Source organism: Macrobrachium nipponense, chromosome 43 (genome assembly GCF_015104395.2).
Source record: "Macrobrachium nipponense isolate FS-2020 chromosome 43, ASM1510439v2, whole genome shotgun sequence".
Lineage (NCBI taxonomy): Eukaryota > Metazoa > Arthropoda > Malacostraca > Decapoda > Palaemonidae > Macrobrachium > Macrobrachium nipponense.
Genome location: NC_061104.1, coordinates 34,667,301 through 34,687,271, shown reverse-complemented (window position 1 = coordinate 34,687,271; position 19,971 = coordinate 34,667,301). Strand labels below are relative to the sequence as shown.

The following is a 19,971-nucleotide window of genomic DNA, read 5'->3' as shown; positions in this document are numbered from 1 at the left end:
CAATGTAACTCATTCAAAGTTATATTCCTTGATATTCTTACCATTAAATACCATAAAATTAATGCTGTTCTATTATCCTTAATATTTATTATTAAGATTTTATCTATTAATCCTATAAAGGTCACAAATAGATTAGAAAGGATACAAGCAAGAGCCACAAAGTTAATGCTATCCATCAGGCAAATAGATTACCTAAGACAACCATGGAGCCTGAACATGTACGACTTAGAAACACAATGATTGTGATGACAACTAATAATGACACATTCAAAATACTGAAAGGCTTAACAAAAGTAGACTGTAACCTCTTCACATTAAACAAAAACCAGACAAGAAATAATGGATGGAAACTATAACAAAAAGATATAACATCCCATTGTCGGAGGTACTTCACAAACAAGATATGTGACATATGGAATGAACTACGTACCACCAGAAGTTGCAAACAGCAGTAGTGTGGAAGAGTTCAAAAGAAAGCTACACAAAATCATTAGAAGACTGTGAATGAAAATTAAAAAACATGATTCTTGAGATAAGTGAACACATGATGTCTCCTCGGATGGACTAGTAAGTCTTTGAGAAGACATAATCCTTGTAACTCTGAGGTAAGAGAGAATTTTTATGGAAATGTAACATTTATCATTTTTTGTATGATTAATAATTTATTAAGTTTCACATAATATCTATGCAAAACAGCAAAATATCAAGTTTAATTAAAATCCCTTAATATCTTTTTGGAAGGGGGCTCCAATACATGGCAGATTTCTGGTTTTTGGTTGTTTGTATGGTGCTTTTACATTGTATGGAACCAGTGGTTATTCAGCAATGGGACCGACAAGAGATTTTTGGTAATAAAAGAGGAGTTGTGGTCCCTAACCACTGGGAATACAGGGGGCTGACGATACAGGGGTAAGTTGCAAGGAGTTACAAAGAATAGGATGTCTCAAAGACTTGTTGGTCCATTCGAGGAGACATGCTCGCTTATCTTTAGGAGCAGGGTTTACTGTTCATTCAAGTGTCCTAATGATTTTGTCAACCTTTCTTTTGAACTCTTCCACACTGTTGCTGTTTACAACTGGTGGCAGTTTATTCCGTGTATCACATATCTTGTATGCAAAGAAGTTCCTGCAATGAGATGTGTTATGTCTCTTAATCTCTAGTTACCAGCCACTATTTCTTGTCTGGTTTTTGTTTAACGTAAATAGGTTACGGTCTACTTTTGTTATGCCTTTCAGTATCTTGCATGTTTCAGTTAGTTGTCCTCACAATCATCATGTTTCTAGGCCATAAATGTTCTGGCTATCTAGTCGTCTTTGGTAACCTATTTGCCTGATGGATGGAATTAACTTTGTGGCTCTTGCTTGTACCCCTTCTAATATATTTATGTCCTTTCTTAGTGTTGGTGAACAAAACTGTACTGCATATTCAAGATGTGGTCTAACTATTGATGTGTAGAGCTGCAGTGCCATTTCCTTGTTTCGTATCTGAACCGCCTCTATGTACCCCACTAGTTTCTGTGTCTTTTTTTTGGCTTTTGTGCAGTTTTGAAGATTTTAAGTCCTTGGTTATAATGACTCCAAGGTCCTCTTTTTGTTCTAAACTATCTCCCAAGCAGCATGTAGTTGGCATGAAGGTTGTTTGTTCCTATTTGTAACACTTTACATTTACCCAAGTTAAAAGGCATTTGCCATCTTTTTGACCACTATTTTCTTTAAGTCATTTCTAAAACTTTCTACTGTCTCTGGGTTTGCTGCATTTACACCTAGGTTGGTGTCATCTGCAAATTTGGCTATCCTGCTAGTTAATCCTACATCAATGTAATTAATATAAACAAAAAACAAGAGCGGGCCAAAGACAGTACCCTGAGGGACTCCGCTTGTCACATCTGCCTATTCTGATTCTTCACCGTTTATTACAACTCTCTGTTTTCTAATTAGTTAGCCAATCTTTGATCCAGTCTGCTGTTTCCCCTACAATTCCTAAAGCTCTAACTTTTGTCATTAGTTTATTGTGTGGAACTTTGTTAAAGGCCTTTTGGATATCTAAGTAGAGCATATCTATTGCTCCACAACTGTCGTAAATACCAAACATGTTATAGAAAAACAAAAGAGGTTTCATAGGAAGGATCTGTTTTGCCCGAATCCGTGCCAACTTTAACAACAGGTCGTTTCTATCAATGCGATCCAGAATTTCATCTGCCGTTATGGACTCAAAAATCTTAGAAGGGACCGACATTAGACAGATTGGTCTATAATTTCCTGGCTCTTCTCTTGGACCTTTTTTGTAAACTGGGGCACATTACCTAGCTTCCATCCTTTAGGTGCCTTTTATTGTTCTGCTGTTTTTCTATTGAGTTTATATAGGCAAGGAACTATTTCCTCTCAACTCTTATTTCTCTTGGATGTATCCCATCTGGACCGGGAGATTTTAACTTTAGTTTTTCTATTTTGTTTTTAATGTCTTTTTCCATATATATTATTTTGTCAAGTGGTTCTACCCCTTCATATTTAATAGCTGGTTCAGGGATTGAGGTAGTGTCTTTAATTGTGAACACACGAGTAAAAACTTATTCAATAACTGCTTTTCCAAGTCTGAGTTCACTAGATTTCCTCCATTGTCTCTTAAGGGACCTATGCCCAACCCCCTTTTCTTGTGCAGAGGTAAGAAAAACAATAGAATCTAGAGAAATAAAGGAGGTGAGATGGATAACAGGTAAAGATCAAATAGCAGATGTACTGACTAAGGCCGGAGTTTCAGGAGGAAAATATTAGAAATTACGTAGAGGGTAAAGAATTGAAGAATAAAGAAGACCACAGGGGATTAGGATAGGAGGAGGTTGGAGGGGAAGAAGGGGATAAGTGTGATTATACAGGGTGTCCATTATTGTGGATATGACCGTAAAACTTTCACATTCTGCTGAGCAATTACTCAAATTTCTTTGGTTTGCCTACAGATGCCACTGTGATCATTCTATACACCAGCTGAGTCAAGAGTAGCAGAAATGGTGTCATTGCAGAAGAAAGCCCAGTTTGTGTTATGGTACAACAAACCAAAATCACCTGTTGCAGTTCAACGCATTTTCAGAAATGAGTATTAACGAGATCCAACAGGTGTTAAAAGCATTAAAGACTGGTATAAAAAGTTCACAGAGACTGAAGTGTTGAAGACCATACGAGAAGCGGCAGACCCAGCGTGAGTGATGCATCTGTTGTTGCTGAGAGCGACACCTTCTGGTGCAGTCCTAGAAAATCGGTTCGTCATGCTTCAAACAAAAGGATGCCTCGGAGCACAGTACATAAAGTGTTGCACAAATGCCTACACCTCCACACATATAAGGTTCAACGCATTTGCTACAGAGATTCTTAGTTGCATTGACGAAGACAATGATTATCTTCAGCTTGTCGTTTTCTCTGACGAAGCTACATGAACAAGACAGCCCCAAAGTGAATGTTTGGTGTGGTCTAATGCATGACAAGGTTATTGGACATTTTTTCTTTGCTGACCCACCATATTAGCAATTGTTTATCTTGACATGCTGAAGCATTGTGCTGCACCTCAAAGTGTTTCAGCCAAGGGTACTGACTGGGGTTTGGCTGTTTGTAACTGTCTGGATGCAAACTTCCCCAACCGCTGGAATGGGAGAGATGGCCCAACAGAATGGCCACCACATTCACCAGACATTACCCCTCCTGATTTTTTCATATGGGGTTATATCAAGGATAAAGTGCACAGTAAGTCAGTACCTAATGCTGAGACCTTAAAAGCAAGGATAACAGTAGCTCTAGCAACAGTAACTACGGAGATGTTGGAGAATACCTGGCTCAAGAGAGAATTTAGCTTAAGACGTACTCCGGGCATCAAAGGGGGCACATGTTGAAATTTATTAGTTAAAAAAAAAAAAATCTATGTCTGTGTTGAAATTGAAGAAAACCTTATACTTCTACCTAACATGGTTTGTGGGCAATAAAGGTCTGAAATCTGGGAAAAACTTTATGGACACCATGTACATAAGTTTTAAAGTTTATTCAGTATTATTTTATTTTCCTTTTTGTGCATTGCTGACATGTCGGTGTTATTCATTTACAAATTGTATAAAAAAAATTTTAATTTTATAAGATGTTTAATGATAAAATCATTCCTTGTGTTTTGAAGTGAAACAGTTTGTGTTGATGTCATAGACTGCAAGATGACAGCTGGCAGGAGGGTGAAAAATGTAAAGAAAAAGGGAGATGAACTGCCGAGGAATTGTGTGCTAGGTTGCAGTTTGTGGGTTGTAAGTCAGGTTGTGTTGTTTTTATAGTCTTAAGCTGGATTATACTGGAAGAGGAATGTGAACATGTGGGTAGATTGCATAACTGTAGCATACTGGATGGGTTAGGCTGGGAAAATATTCACAAAGTTCATGTACATCCTTACGGACACTTTTCCAGCAGCTGTCTGCCAAGGCCTGGGACCAATCGACAGGCTCAGCAGAGGGGCCTGTGGGCAGACCCTACCAACCTCCCTTGGGCTTCCAGTATGCCTTCTCCCTGGTGCATGGGAGCCTGACAGTGACCTTTACCTTGGAGCATCAGCGGGACAGGCAGACACCACCTACACTAACTGCACTTTCACTGGCACTTTGCCTAGAAATGTTGTCCGTAAAGACTTTAACCAAGGCACCTAATTGCTCTAGGGCACTAACCATTACGGTAAATCTTTGATCAACTTGTGCTTCGAGGCTTGACATGGCATTAGGATCGGAAACATTGGGGACTGGGTAGTGAGTGAGTGAAATAGTTATATGGTTATAAGAAATAAACAACAGGAGCAGAGGGAAGAACAGGAAAAATGGCTACACCCTATTTAGGAGTACATTCTATGTTAGCTGCATTCCTAGCTTCGACCCTAGCAGTCACCTTTCTTTTCCCATCTCTTTTCTTACTTATCTAGGTGGTTTTTCAAAAATCTTCCACATCCCCTGATCCCAGTCACTATATTCGTCACAATTCAGGTCAATCGAATGAACATCTGTCCTTTACAATTACTGCATACTGTGTGGGAATCATAAGAGGCTTTCATTAGCCTAGTCTTGCAGCCATTGCTGCAATGACGAATACTAGAGCTACTATTGTCAGACATTGTCGTAAAAGTTGTAATTGTGAAGTCTAATAACACAGGCTAGCTGAAAGTATCACCAAGTAACCAGCCAGCAACCAATATCAAAACAAAAATTTACTATCATGAATAACAGTTCTAACAGAACCTACGCTAATCAAAACAGCACGCATGCTATAAAAATACACTAACATCACCAAATGGAGATGGAGCAATCAGCCCGCATTCAAATCCATATTAAAGCTGCTGCTTGGTACAATCAAAGTTCACTCATTCAGAGGCAGAAATTAACTAAGCTCTTAAGCAGTGTTGTCCTTATCCCTACCCCAAACTGGGCGAGGTTTATCAACTACACTTAGACAACAGTGCAATAAAGGAATTTCAAATTTTAAAGCTGCCATGTAAAGAAGAAATATTAGCTAATGTCATTACTTGGGAAGTTACTTATATAAAAAGTAGATCACGAATAACATATAGAACACTTTTCACAGAGAGCTGAAAGCAGATGCTTTTCCATTAACAAGTGAGCAAAATCAACATTTTGTGGGCCACTGCGTGATTTGTAAGCTCAGTCACTAACTTTTGTGTCCCTTTTCATCACCCTTCTTTACAAGGAAACAAATGATATAAACAGAGAAACAAATTATATAAACAGAGTGGATATGCAGTGCAACAAAGAAAAGTATTATATTCTAATTAATATTTTTTGGGAGTTGAATTTGCACGACATCTACATCGGTCACCAGTAAGCCAGAGTTAACAGAGACTACACCACCACCTCCAATCAGTCACAAACGAATAAATCATAGCCCTCAGGAACGCCAACATAGGCAGAAGGCAAAGGAAGGGGGGAGAGATGCTAAAGAAGACAACAAAACCAGATCCCCAGGCCAGCCATGGATAAAGGAAATAGCCCCCAAGGATGGCCAAGCAACCCTTTGAAATGGACCTCAATGGAGGATTATCTTCAACAGGAACACTGGGAGTGTAAATAGGAAAACTAGTCTTCAACTGCAAATGACATGGCTTGACACCTAGGAATCATGGTATATAAATAAATAAATAAATAAAAAAATAAATAAATAAATAAATAAAAAACCAAGTCAACACACCAATTCCCTCACTTACAAAATACTGTTGCCCATAACTAACAAGCACAAGCAATGAAGAATTATCACAATTCAAAATAAGTAGTAGTCATAAAATACTTACTAAGCAGTACTGGCATAATCAAAGGAACCTTTAATTAGAGTATGAAAATGAATATAAAACTGTCACTTAATAAAATAACTCCAGGAACAGAAAACATTATAAATGGTAACACACTAAAGTGAATCGGGCAAGAATAAAATACATAAAATAACAATTACGACTATACTAGCAAATACTTTTGAAGGCTATCCAATTCCACAGTAATGGGAAACCAGCCTATTGTGGGATCTCAATGAGCAATGGTGACAATGGAAGACTAATGAAAATTACATATGGAAGCAAAAGGAAAACAGTAAGTACTCACAGCACCACTCAGGGGCAAGTGACGCCACCAGCCCGGAAGGCAAACACAATAATAAAACCAAAAATTAACAGATCACTACAAACCAACATTATTACAATGAATAAAAAAATTCAATGAAGGAACAAATGAAAATGGACGGCACAACACAAAATGCAAAATACTTTATCGCTAAAAGTGAAAGCTACTCAACTCTTTAAAACACAATGAAGCACAGAAGAATGCTGTCTTGAGGGACTAAGGTTAGTTTGGGCATCCATTGGCACTGAGGGGTCTTTGCTGGAAGGCCATGTTCCAAGTAAAGACAGTCCCCGGTTATCAGTGGGGGTTCCATTCCTGACAGTGTGACAATAACTGAAGATCGGAAATAGTGCCGACCACTGGTTATCAGTGCTGCTGTTAACCATGGATCAGTTATCGGCATTCTGGTTTTGTAGTGCCTGTCTAGTGCTGGTGTTAACTGGATTTTTGGTGCTGATAACCATGGATCAGCTCTACTATCGCCAATTTTTGGTTATCGGCGATATTCGGTTATTGTTACGTTGTTGGGAACAGAACCCTCACCGATAACTGGGGACTGCCTGTACTACGTAAGACTATTTTATGATTAGTGGGTTCACAGTCAAGAAGTTTGATTATGCAAATTTATTCTCATACATTTAAAAACACCCTCACTTTCATTTCTTATGTATATGAATAAAAACAGATTTACCATCTAGGAATTCATTTATTATCTGAAAATTTTCAGGTAAAATATTTATGTTAAAAGTTACATGGGCAACAGATACACTTCAAAACAAGTAAAAAAGAAACACTTACCTAATATCAAGGGGAGTGTCTGGAGCGCACGCACACATAGACTGTATCAGTAGGCCTTCCAACGGCTCTACTTCCAATAAACAATTCTTGGGGGATATTTGTCCCTCTGAGAAAATGGAAAAAAGTAATATTAGGAGATTGTTCCTTATTAATTTCAGTGGCAATAAAAAATTCACTTTTAATTCTCCAAGTATACATACAATAACAATACCTGAAAATCTTAAGACTAGTTAAAAATACTTTCACCTTAATATTCTATTAAAGACTGACACTGAAATACGTGTTATAAATTCCACTGCTCCGCTGTTACCCCAGACAATAAATTAAGTACAGACACTACCCTATATACAAAACAAGTTACGTTCTGAATGGTCATTTGTATCTTGAACTGTTTGTAAGTTGTCTTCATGCCTACCTGTTTATAAGTTGTCTTCATGCCTACCTAAGTACAGTATGATATAATGTCATATAGTACTGTATATTTTTTCACCTTAAAACAGTACTGTATTTTATCGAGTACATACAGTACTTTACTAATACAAATGATACAATTTTAATTTACGTCTGAAGACTATTTTAATTTACAATTAAGCTTGTTTGTATTTCAGAATGTTCATAAATAGGGTAATGTCTGTACTAATTAGTTAGTCAACTATAGTGGGTTAAGGGGAGTACAGGAATAGCAAAGAACAGTAATCTTACAATTCTTGCTGAAAATTGGAAAGGTATTATTTAGATAGTGAAAGTAGTCTGTTATGGGAAAATTTAGAGAGTTCATGGTAATGAAAAACTAGATGCTCATACACATAAAGACAGACCAGTAATTCTTTGTTGGGCAGGCCTCACAAAAATCTGATTTCGTATGCTAATCACTTGAAATTCTCATGATGTCATTTCCATTTCCCAAATTCATCAACCCATACTTTTGGCAAATATTGTCATTCTGTCAACTGAATTTTATATTCTATAAGATAGCACTTCAATAAACTAAATGTAGTACTTTAATAAACTAAAAGTATTCAGCTTCACAATGACATCAAAACCAGCCTTATATAACAGCAAATAGATATTCTACATTTTTTATTTTTAAATACAGCAATGCTTCAATTGCCCAGAATAATAGAGCCAAGGACCCGTCAGAAAATTGCAAAATACGGATAAGGGACCAAAGAAATCTGGGGGTGTTCCATGGCAATTCCATTCTCTTCCTCACCTAAAACATCAATGCCACAAAACTGTATAAACTCAATATGCTTATCAACAACACGAACTTTAAGCCAAAGACAATGATCTACCGTTTTCCTTAAATCTGTAACAAAATATACTGCATTAATACCCATAGGAAAAATAATGTAACCCTTTCTAGGAAAAATAATGTTAACCCTTTCTCTTTCTTTCTTGTAAATGAGAGAATTCAGTAGGCAGGTAGCCTACCTGTGTTTACCCACAACCCAAAATGGTTTTATAAATATTAATGTATTTCTGTACCCCAACTTTCTTACCAGCTGTTACCATACTCAAGACACAAATGTGTGTGAACTACTGATCTAGGTCAGTTGTCACACTAACAACAGCCATTTGCATAAGTCAAATACAATATTACAGCTGTACGTAAGATGATGAAACTGGTATCCTACTGAATCCACTTATGCTGCATTATCACCAAGGCGCTATTAGATTTGTGGTGGTGTTCTGGGATTCCCTCAACTTCCCGAGCACTTCCTTCAACAGCAGAAAAGGAGGGAAAGCATATATGAATACATTTGTCCAGTCTAAAGCCATAGCATCTACTACCCAGGCTTGACTGAAATGCTCTCACTAGTCAAGCACCAGGGACAAACTTCTTCAGAGATGACATTTGGCATAACAAGAGACAGGCAACACTTGGCTGGCATGCTTCCTGAGGAAGCAAATGTGCTTATTATTGGAATTGTGTACTTGAGCACATGAAAGATAAAAACTTGAAAAGAACAGAATTATCACCATGCCCAGGTAAGGATCTCTTTGAGATGGGTACGGTGAAGCCAAAGCGTAGGAACTTTCTTGAACGTTGGTGAATGGAGACAAAAGTACATATATTTTATGTCCACTGTAATCATCCGTACCTCTCCTCCAAGGGGGCTATGAGCATAGATGACTTCATGGAAAAAGGAGACAGTTGGGAATAGAGGTTAAGCTTAGATACTTCCAAGACAGGCCTCAAACCTCCCGTTGCCTTTGGAACTAGAAATGGCCCCTTCTAGCTAGCCAACAAGTACTTACAGTTTATGTGCAGATTTTCTTTGACTGGCGACCATACTTCAGAAGTGACCTGGTTCCCCATACCTATACCCTAGCCCTTGTCCGAGGTGTCTAAATACGGTGAGAGGTCTGGGTTAAGGGACTCTTAAGAGACTTTCCTCCAAGTAGAATCTCTTCGGACATCCACCAATGAAAGTTAACGAAGGTAAGGGAACAGATCTGGGTTCCAGGGAACTTGAAAAGAACAGAATTACCACCATGGCCAGGTAAGGATCTCTTTGAGATGGTTACATTGAAGCCAAAGCGTAGGAACTTTCTTGAACGTTGGTGAATGGGGACAAAAGTATGTATATTTTATGTCCACCGTAATCATTCATACCTCTCCTCCAAGGTGGCTATGATCGTGGAAGATGAAGATGACTCCATGAAAAAAGGAGACAGTTGGGAATAGAGGTTAAGCTTAGATACATGCAAGACAGGCCTCCAACCTCCCATTGCCTTTAGAACTAGAAATAGCTTGTTGTAAAATCTTGGCGAAGTAACTGGTATACGTATACTCTATTGCTGCCTTTGCTAACAGAGAAGACACTTCTTGACTTGAGATCCTTCTCTTCTCTGGGTTGCCTAAGATGACCAAAAAGCCTATGGGTTGGTTTGACTGAGGCAAACCCCTGAAAGCAATGCAATACCCATCCAAGCTACTTTTGCTACCCAACCTTCTACACCAGGCATTCCCACACTGAGCAGAGGCATAACCTGGGCCCCAAAGATACCTGAAGGCTCAAAGTTTTTCTTTATTAGACTTTGGGTTCTGTTTCATAAGAAGGGATCAACTTCCCTTCCATTGCACAACAGGATTTGGAACTTTGCTGGCAAAATAATGCATTTCTCCTTCCAACATTTGGAAAGGAAGACCTAGTAAAGGAGGTAGCATTGCCTGAAGGAATTTTAGAGAAGAGGAAGACGCAAGAGACTTCCCTTCAGAAGCTTCTGTCTTCTCAGTCTCCGAGGATATAGATGGAGACATTTTTTCATCAATAATCTTCCCAAAAGGATGGATTGTATTATAGACTCTTTACTAAGGGGGGCAACTGAAGGAACTAGCAGAGAACAAAGTTGCTCTCTTCTGTGAACTATAAGGTTGCTCACAACATGGGACAGCTCCTCTATCACATCAAGAAATGCCTATAGTATAGGGAAGCAAAAAATCTCCAAGGCCTTAAAAACAGGAGGCAGAAATTCACCAAACTCCTTTAAACACTGTTCAACTGAATTCAGTACAATCTTTTACCATGGTTCAACTGAATTCAGTACAATTTCACTGAAGGACATGGCTTTGATAGCATTAGTCAAACTCTTGTAAATATTCTCAGCATCTGAAATAGACAGAAACAACCTGCCTGATGCAATAGCGCCTTTCTTAGTAAAAAAAAAAAATCATGGACAAAAAGGAGCCATCCATTGCAGGACCAGAAAAAAAAGGGGAGAAACTCCCCTGTCTGATACACTAGTGACTTCCTAGCATGAAGGGAGACATAAGAGATGAACATTACAGGAAGTTTCTTAGGCAAAACCTTAGCAAAAGTGTCAAATTCCCCTTGTATAGTATCAGATTGTCTAAGTGAAGAGAGAGGAGAATCATCAAACCCCAACCTGTAAGCTCTTAAGAGAGCGGGGCAGTATTAACGACTGGTGTGAGGAAGAGCTGGGCCTAAACAAGTCTTCCTCACCTGTGACAACCAAACAAGCCTCAGAGCCAGATGGTCATGTAAGACCTGGAGCTGAAATTTTACTAATCCACTCTGGTAAATACTTGAACTGAGATCAGTCTCTTTCAAGAGCAGACTGACAAAATCTGGCTGACACAGGAGGCTGAGAACCCTTTAAACACTCTGAAATTACCTTCCAACACAGGAGATGTGCAACATGATCCCTTGCTGCAACTAAGGACTCGTTTGCTTGCACTTAACTCTTTACTCCTCTTACTATTCAAAGACTCATGCTTCATTACACTAACTGCGTCCCCGATTTGCTGAGGCTGGGTGGGGAGACTGCAAAGCTTCCCAGAGCCTAGAATCCACCTGGCTCATCCTAGAAGACAACGCATGCGGAAGCTCACATGGGCTCGATGCTTTCCATGGCCTTGAATATCTGACATGCTTATTCTTTGCTTCAGAAAAATAAAAGCCACAAAAACATCGGAAGCAGCCATACCCAAATCCTTGGTGAAATAAAAATTTGGACTATCATTAACAAAAAAGAATTCTAGGCACGAATGCTTACTACCTGGACTCCTTGAGGTGGCTGCATGAGCAGCAGTATCGTTTGCTGCAGAATGCGATCTGTTACCAAGTTCTGACAAATCACTACAATAACCTTGGGACAACGGGTCCAAAAGCTTAAGACCTAAACCTTTTGACCCTACCATGAACGTCTTAAGGCAAGTGCAATCTGCATTTATCCAAAGAAGCAAAGGCAGAAGACAGATGACAGTCCACAAACATCTGGGATGTTAGTATACTTGTTTGGGAACCCCGGGAATACCAGGCCTGTCGGCAAGAGGAACCGATAGGACAGGCAAGGCTACATCCACGGAGCTACCAATTGAACAGGAGACACTGTCCCTGTCAATGCACTAGATACATTAGATGCATAAGACTCAAATTTTTTTGATAAATGCTTAATCCTAGATTTCACAGAATCAAGATTAGCATGTATTAAGTCTAACCTAATACTTTGAACTTGAACTGACTTAGTGGGCGTGGAAGGATGTGAATCTATAAGAAGAAAAATCAAAAGACCTATCTCTAGATCATAAGTTACTTTTAAGGAAGACTTAGATGGAGGACTAGCTGTTCTTTTTACACTCTAAGTCTACCCTTCTCTCTTCCAATACAATACTTTTCCATCTTCTCTCTATCCTGCAAAGACCATCCCCTGCAATGATCACAATGATTGTTGGAATCACAAGTTACCCCAAGATGATCAATGCATAATTCGTGTGTTTCGTACTTCGAGACCAATCTGGCCTTGCAAAAGCTTCCCTTGCAAAAATATGAGAAATTTGAAAAGAAGATTGAGAAGAACCCATAATGAAAAAAAACTTACCAGAGTCAAGAAGATCCAATTTGATAACCAAGAAAAAAAAAAAAAAAAAAAAAAAAAAAAAAAAAAAAAAAAAAAGAAACTTCATAGAACTAGTCTACACAACAGGCTGTGTTCATCAACAAATGTAGAATAAGTAACCAAGACAATCTGTTTCCTTACCCCCCACCCTGGAGTAACTATTGGGAACATTTGTTAAGACAATCTGTTTCCTTACCCCCCACCCTGGAGTAACTATTGGGAACATTTGTTAGTGTTTCAAATTTTAACATTTGTCGAACCCACACCAAGTAGTCACAGATAAAGCTAAATGATAAGAGGGTAAGCTTCACCTCAAAAACACAAAGTACTCTAGATACACGAAGTTGGTGCATGAATGTCTTCTTGCTGTTGAAAGATTGGCATGATGATTTACACAGTACAAATGAAGTAAGAAAGGTCTTCTCAGCACCTTCTATATTTGACAGCAATACACTGAAGCAACAGATTGGTAGTATCGCTGTGTACCAAATTTATAAAAATACAGGCAGTCCTCGGGTTACGACGGGTTCGGCTTACGACATTCCAAGGTTGAGGCACTTTTCAATTATATTAATCAGAAATTATTTCCAGGGGTATGACGCATGTTCCAGGGTTACGGCACCTACAACGCTGATCTGGCACAAGAAATATGACACCAAAAATGCAAATAATCAATATTTGAAGGTTTTTGATGAGAAATGCAATAAGAATGCAGTTTTCATCGTTCTGAAGGCACCCTTAAAAGTATGGTTTTCTTAGATTTTTTACGATGTTCTGGCTTACGACGCATCTCAAGAACAGAACCCCCTTTGTAACCCGGGGACTGCCTGTACCTAATACCCAAGGAACACTGTGCTTACTTATTAAAAAAAATTAAGTTCTATGTTCCAAACAAAGTTCCAGAGGCAGTTGCTAGGCTTTTTTAGATGTGGATATAGCAAAGAAGCCTACATGCCACATATGTAACCTAACCTATTTCTAGAGCTGAAATTGTCTAGTCCTAATAGTGTGTTACCCAGGTATACTCTCGGAATAGAAATTTCTTTATCTGAAAAGGGTAGGAAAATTTCAGATATAGAAATAGCCTACATATGTGGAATTTATGTTACCATGCTCTACCCACATCTCCAGATACCTAGCAACAAAGTTCAGAATAAAGAACTGAATTGTCTTATTGAAAACAAGTGGTATCTCAACAGAATAAGCAAAATGTACCTAAGGAACCTGCTTCAATGTATACTGTTCTCAAATAGGGGTGATGGTAAGAATGGAGTAGGAAAAGCTTGTGTGTAAACCATGGTGACAATGTTTCAACATCAAGATGACAATCATGCACAAACTTCAGTTTCTCTGCCAAAAATGCCTCTTAGCACATACTTGAAGGGCAGCAACTTTGATATACACTGATGGATATGATACAAATATAGTTTTTTTTCAATGTTAGGTTCCTTAATAGCAGGTTTTCTTATGTACACAAAACAAAATCAATATAGCAAGCGGCAACAAACCCAAAATTACCTAATGGTGAAAGTTACACACAACCAAGATGCTATTTTGGGGTAAAATTATATGTTGTAGCATAAGCACCACACAGAAAGGTTAACTAGGCAAGTAACTGAAAACTTCAAATGCTATGAAGTTTGTCAACACCCGTATGAAGAACTTGCAGGCAAAAAACAGTACTTGAGGGGGCTGGCCAGAACCCTTATATATGGGGGTATAGGGCAAAAAAAGTCATGAAAAAATTCATGGAGCTTCATGTGGCAATTGAGAATATGTATACGAAATATTTTGTCATGTATATATACGAAATATTTCGTCAAAATTCCTCTTACTTTCGTAGTTACAGGGTAATTAGTAAACGTAACTCAATAAGCCAAAAACATTGATCCTTACAAGAAAATGCAATATTTCTTCTGTTATTGTAAATTTTGATAATTATTGTCAAAGAAGTTTGAAGCAATGGCATCTGTAGAGATTCCATGAGTCGCAGAGGGGAAGTCGGTCAGCTACCGAGTTCAACCATGATTCAGTGCAAGCACAAACCCCAAGTAGTCTACACTTTCGAGTTTCACCTCTGACATTCGCTTGCTTTTACGTATGTTTTTATTTGTTTCGACAAGAATTTTATTATGCTAATGAGGAAAAGACAAGCAAAACATCTCGCTAACATACAGACGAAGAAAATTCGCTCTAATATGATTACAGAATATCATAATATATGCGACATTAGCGTAGTTAGTGAAGAGAGGGAGGGAGGGAGGGTTGCGTAGTAAGTAATGCCCCCATCTTGCCTGACGAACACATCACACTGTGCCCCAGGCTATGATCTTTGAGCAAAGGGATCTTCATTTATGATAAATAATTTAGTTTTGGCTTATTAATACCCAAAAAGGAATATGAAATTCATAATAATCATGATTTATTAACACTGTCTTTGTAAAAAGAGAGTACAGCTTCAAGTTTCACCTCTGACATTCTCTTGCATTTACATTTGTTTATCTTTGTTTCGGCAAGAATTTCATCATGCCAAAGAGGATAAGACAAGAAAAACATCTCGTTAACATGCAGAAGAAAATTCGCTGTAATAAGCCGAGTTAGTGAAGGAGAGAGAGAGAGAGTTGCATAAGGAGGAGTGCCATATCTTGCCTGACGCAGTGCCCCAGGCTACAATATATGAGCAAAGGGATCATCATTTATGATTAAATTATGATAAATAACAAAGTTTTGGTTTAATGCACAAAAAAGAAATATGCATTCATAATAATTATTATTTATTAACAATGTCTTTATAAAAATACAAAGGAAACTTTGAACGCCCATATCTCAAAACTACACTTATTGATCTTCATAATCTATCTTCTCACTCAGTTTTAAAGCTATAACATTGGAATTTGGTATATAACTCGGAAAGACATTATAGAACAATCAAATTAAGCCCTTTTTTCCCAATTTTTGTTTCATCTTTTTTTTATAATTTTTTTTTTTTTTTTTCCTGATTTATAGGGTTTATTTTTTACCATAATGAGAAATTCAAATCTAGGAAAAAAATTACTTTTAGAAAAAAAAACTCATTCAATTGGAGATCTACATCAGGTCTATATATGGTAGTAATCCCAGGTCTTAATATTAAATATTAAGGGAGGAGATAGAATTTGAAAAATGGATATTTTCGGGATAAATCACACTGGTGTCACAAAACCGAAGGTCAGAGGCGAAAATCATATGCATTTTGGAGATGTCCCAAGTCACCTTATTAAGTGGTATGAATATCAAAGTCGTGTCCTTCAAAAATGGCATTAGCCGGCCGGCCCCCTTTTAAAGAAGTCACATCAACCAAAATAACCGACCTGCTAACTAACAAATGAACCAATGAAACTATCCAAATGGGATTACACACAAGGTTAACCTTGTGAAAATTGGACCTTTTCCCACTTTTACAATCTTCATCAACACAACCATTCACCATAAGAGAATGACACAGCAAATCAAAATTATCCGAGAACACCTTTCAACTTGCTCCTGGAATGGACACTAAGTAATACATGCTGACTACCATATGCACCAAAGGACAATTCTTTGTCAAAAAGAGGAAATCACTATGTGGAAACACTATGTGGAAAATAGGATATATACCTGGTAGCATGAAGGCACCAAGCTCCTAGGCTTCCAATGGCTCAACTAATCTCTCTCTCTCTCTCTCTCTCTCTCTCTCTCTCTCTCTCTCTCTCTCTCTCTCTCTCTCTTCCCCCACCCCCACACTCTCCACTCTATCCCCCCCCCTCCCCCCCCTCCACTCTTTTTCCCCAATATAATAGTTAGCCCCATTATATCTGTTAGATGACCGATCTTTGTGCAGCAATTTCATAATGAGAATAGTACACAATAAGAAATAAAAATGTTCAACCAAGAAAAGTATATTCTTTTATTAAGTGGAAAAATATTTTGAAAAAGAGAAGTACTGCAAACCTTGTAAAAGGCAAAAGTAACAAAGCATTGCTAAAAAGAAAAACAAAAAAATTTACTCCTGTGTCAAACTAAAAGTGTACTGTACTTCTTTTACGAGGAACATAGTATTGATCCTTCTGCAAGCTAACACTAGTGAGCAAGTCTGCAGACAAAGAGAGGATGAGAGTGAACAAGAGCAGTGAGCCAGACAGCCACTCCTCGAACTAGGTTGTGGTTACTATGGTAACTATAAATTCTTTCAATACATTTGTTTCAACTAATATAACCACTGAAAAAAATAAAATCATATATGATATAAAATATATCAAAATAAAACCCAAATATTGAAAGATGAAAAATGAAGAATAAAATTAGGGATATTAATGGTATCTGGCACCCCATGCTTCTCTCAAGACATCAATACTGGTCCTTCTAGCCCAGCCTACTGACACCCACGCAGTTTCCCCCCGGGAATTCTACTACCTACTCACCACATCCTTGATACTTGTACTGCAAGGTAACAATGAATGAATGTACATGGATGAATGAGTGAAGAAACTCACAATACCAACCCTCAACCTTAATAGGAATCAGCAATCTACAGCTACTGCTTGAAGAGCACTAGAGAGCTGTGCTGCAGACGTTGCAAACAATATTGGATACTTTATACCACAGAACTGGATATTTACACACCAACTAAGATCAGTATTCAATTGCGTTATGTTAACTTTACTGTAGCTTAGGACACTATTACACATCACTTTTCATTCTAATTATCAACATATTCCATCATCTCATATAGTTGCCACAGGTTACCATTATTAATAGCTTTGATAAATAAGACTTTCTAACTCCCATGCAACAGGCTTCCCTTTTTTTATTTCATGTATTCTACAAACCAGTCTGAACTAGCATCTCATTCATTCCTTGGATAACATCAATGCCTGGATACTGTGAATACAAATAAGTCAAGGGACTAATTGTGTTTATGCACAAACGTAACTACATATACGTAATGGATTTTAAATATACACTTTCATTTTAACATTTAATGGATTTTAAATATACACTTTCATTTTAACAAGGGTTATGAGAGATAATTATCAATTTACACATATTCTGCATACTGACAGAGTTAAGAAGAAATGTGGGTGAAATTTCTCATGCTGCAGCCTATCAGTATCCAATAAGAAGTAAGAGATTCCATTGCTTCTGAACTTGAACCCCATACTAATAATAATAATAATAATAATAATAATAAAAATAATAATAATTATTATTATTATTAATATCATCAGAATAAAGATGCAGCTATATTCACACACTACGCATTATTTCTCCCTAAAAATCAACCAAATTTGCTGAAAATCACATCTATAATGTAGACTGGTGCAAAAAAATTTCATTTATGAAACTACAGCACTAAGTGGATAACTTTGAAATTAACTTCATTGAGTGGTATTAATCTCAAATGTCTGAAAGCTTAGTACAAGCTTACTTAGCTGGGTGGTATTGACTAAACTTTCTCCAGATGGTCAATTCATGACATCCTTTCAAAATATTGAGTGGTATTAATCTCAAATGTCTGAAAGCTTAGTACAAGCTTACTTAGCTGGGTGGTATTGACTAAACTTTCTCCAGATGGTCAATTCATGACATCCTTTCAAAATATCTTTAATATTACTAAGAAGCAAGAAAATTAGTTGTTATTATTACTGGCCGAAAAAGCCCCGTGTAAATCATGTTATTCATGAACTTTGCAAGCCAATCAACAATAATTTCCCAAAATTTTAAGGAATGTGCAAAACAATTTGAAATTAAGCTAGAGGACTGATTAATTTTTATAGATAGTACAGGTAATTATGTGAATGTAGAAGCAGTAAATGTATGGACACGAACTATAGTATGGGAGGAGCCATTTGAATTGTTTTAGCTTTACTTTTACTAAGCAAAAACTAAAGATTGGGACACTTAACTGAAATCCTGGATGAAATCACTGGTGTTCCTCAAAAATGTGTTCTTGGCTAACTATTATTTTTACTATAATAAAAATATGTACTTTAGTATACTAAAAGCAAAATTGTTTATACTACAAATGATGCTACTCTACTGGTATCAATCTCATCTCCTGAGTGAAGATCTCTTGCTGTTGAATCATTTAAGCTAAAATCAGTCAAAACTCAAAACATGTTTATCACTGGACCTATAAAACTGGATCCCCCCACACCAAATCTTTTCATTAACATTTATTCTTTTCTTAATTACAACACAGAATTTGTTGTTCCAGTCTGAAACGTATTTTTGCACAACATATCAAGTCTTTCTATTCTTCACTCGCTTAAAAAATGCTTTTCATAGACCTGTCTATCCAAGGGAAATGTTTTAATGCACTCATTCTTCACTGTTCATAATACTGCCTCACCGATAGCATCTGAAGCGGTTTGGCAAAAGTTATATTTCTTTTCACAGACTTAGGAGGGATTAAGAGATTGTCGAGATCAGGAAACAACAGTAAGGGTTCATGAGAGGAAGAGGGACGGTGGATGCTGTCTTCATAGTAAGAGCTACAGGAAACGAGACTAGAAGGAAACCAGGAGCTCTGTTGTGCATTAGACCTGGAGAAAGCATATGATTTAATCCCAAGAGAAGTTATACTTTGGTGTTTGAGGAAGAAGAAAAGTCCCAGAAATGTTGGTTTGGCTGGTCAAGATGATATATCAAAGAACGAGTACAAAAGTAATAACAGCAATTGGGGTTAACAGAAAACTTTGACTTTGGAGTTAGAGATGGATTACACCAGGGGTCAGCATTAAGCCCAATTTTGTTTGTGCTGTCATGGATGTGTTAAGAAATCAGAAATGAAGAGCTGTGGCAGTTGTTGTAAGCCGATGATCTGGTGTTTACTGCCAAAAAATGAGGCAGAATAGTAATGCAAGAATGAAGCTCAATTATAAAACAGGTGGAAAAGTTTAAATACTTAGGATCTACTACAAGGCAAGAGGGAGGCAGTGAAAGTTGACAGTATGATATAAGCGGCATGGGGGAAGTGGAGAGAGGTAGCAGCTGGAGTAGTATGTATATGTATGGATCGGAAACATGGTCTCTGAGAAGAAAAGAGGAAGTAAAGCTTGAGAGAACATAGATGAGAATGCTGAGGTGGATAATGGGAATATAGCTGCTTGAGATTGGAAAATAACAAAATAAGGGCAGGCTTAGCAAAGATTGGA

The 19,971-nt window shown here is 37.5% G+C and overlaps 1 protein-coding gene across 3 annotated transcripts in view; it reads right to left on the bottom strand.

Moving 5' to 3' along the window:
• Positions 1-19,971, bottom strand: part of LOC135213644 (eukaryotic translation initiation factor 5-like) — a 131,483-nt gene that overhangs the window by 66,719 nt on the left and 44,793 nt on the right. For 2 of the 3 annotated variants that reach the window (XM_064247685.1, XM_064247686.1), the window contains exon 3: positions 7,430-7,535. The gene's annotated coding sequence lies outside the window, so the exon portion shown is untranslated. Of the gene's footprint in view, positions 1-7,429; positions 7,536-16,432; positions 16,452-19,971 lie in introns of those variants that run through there. The other variant, XM_064247687.1, reaches the window with a different exon arrangement.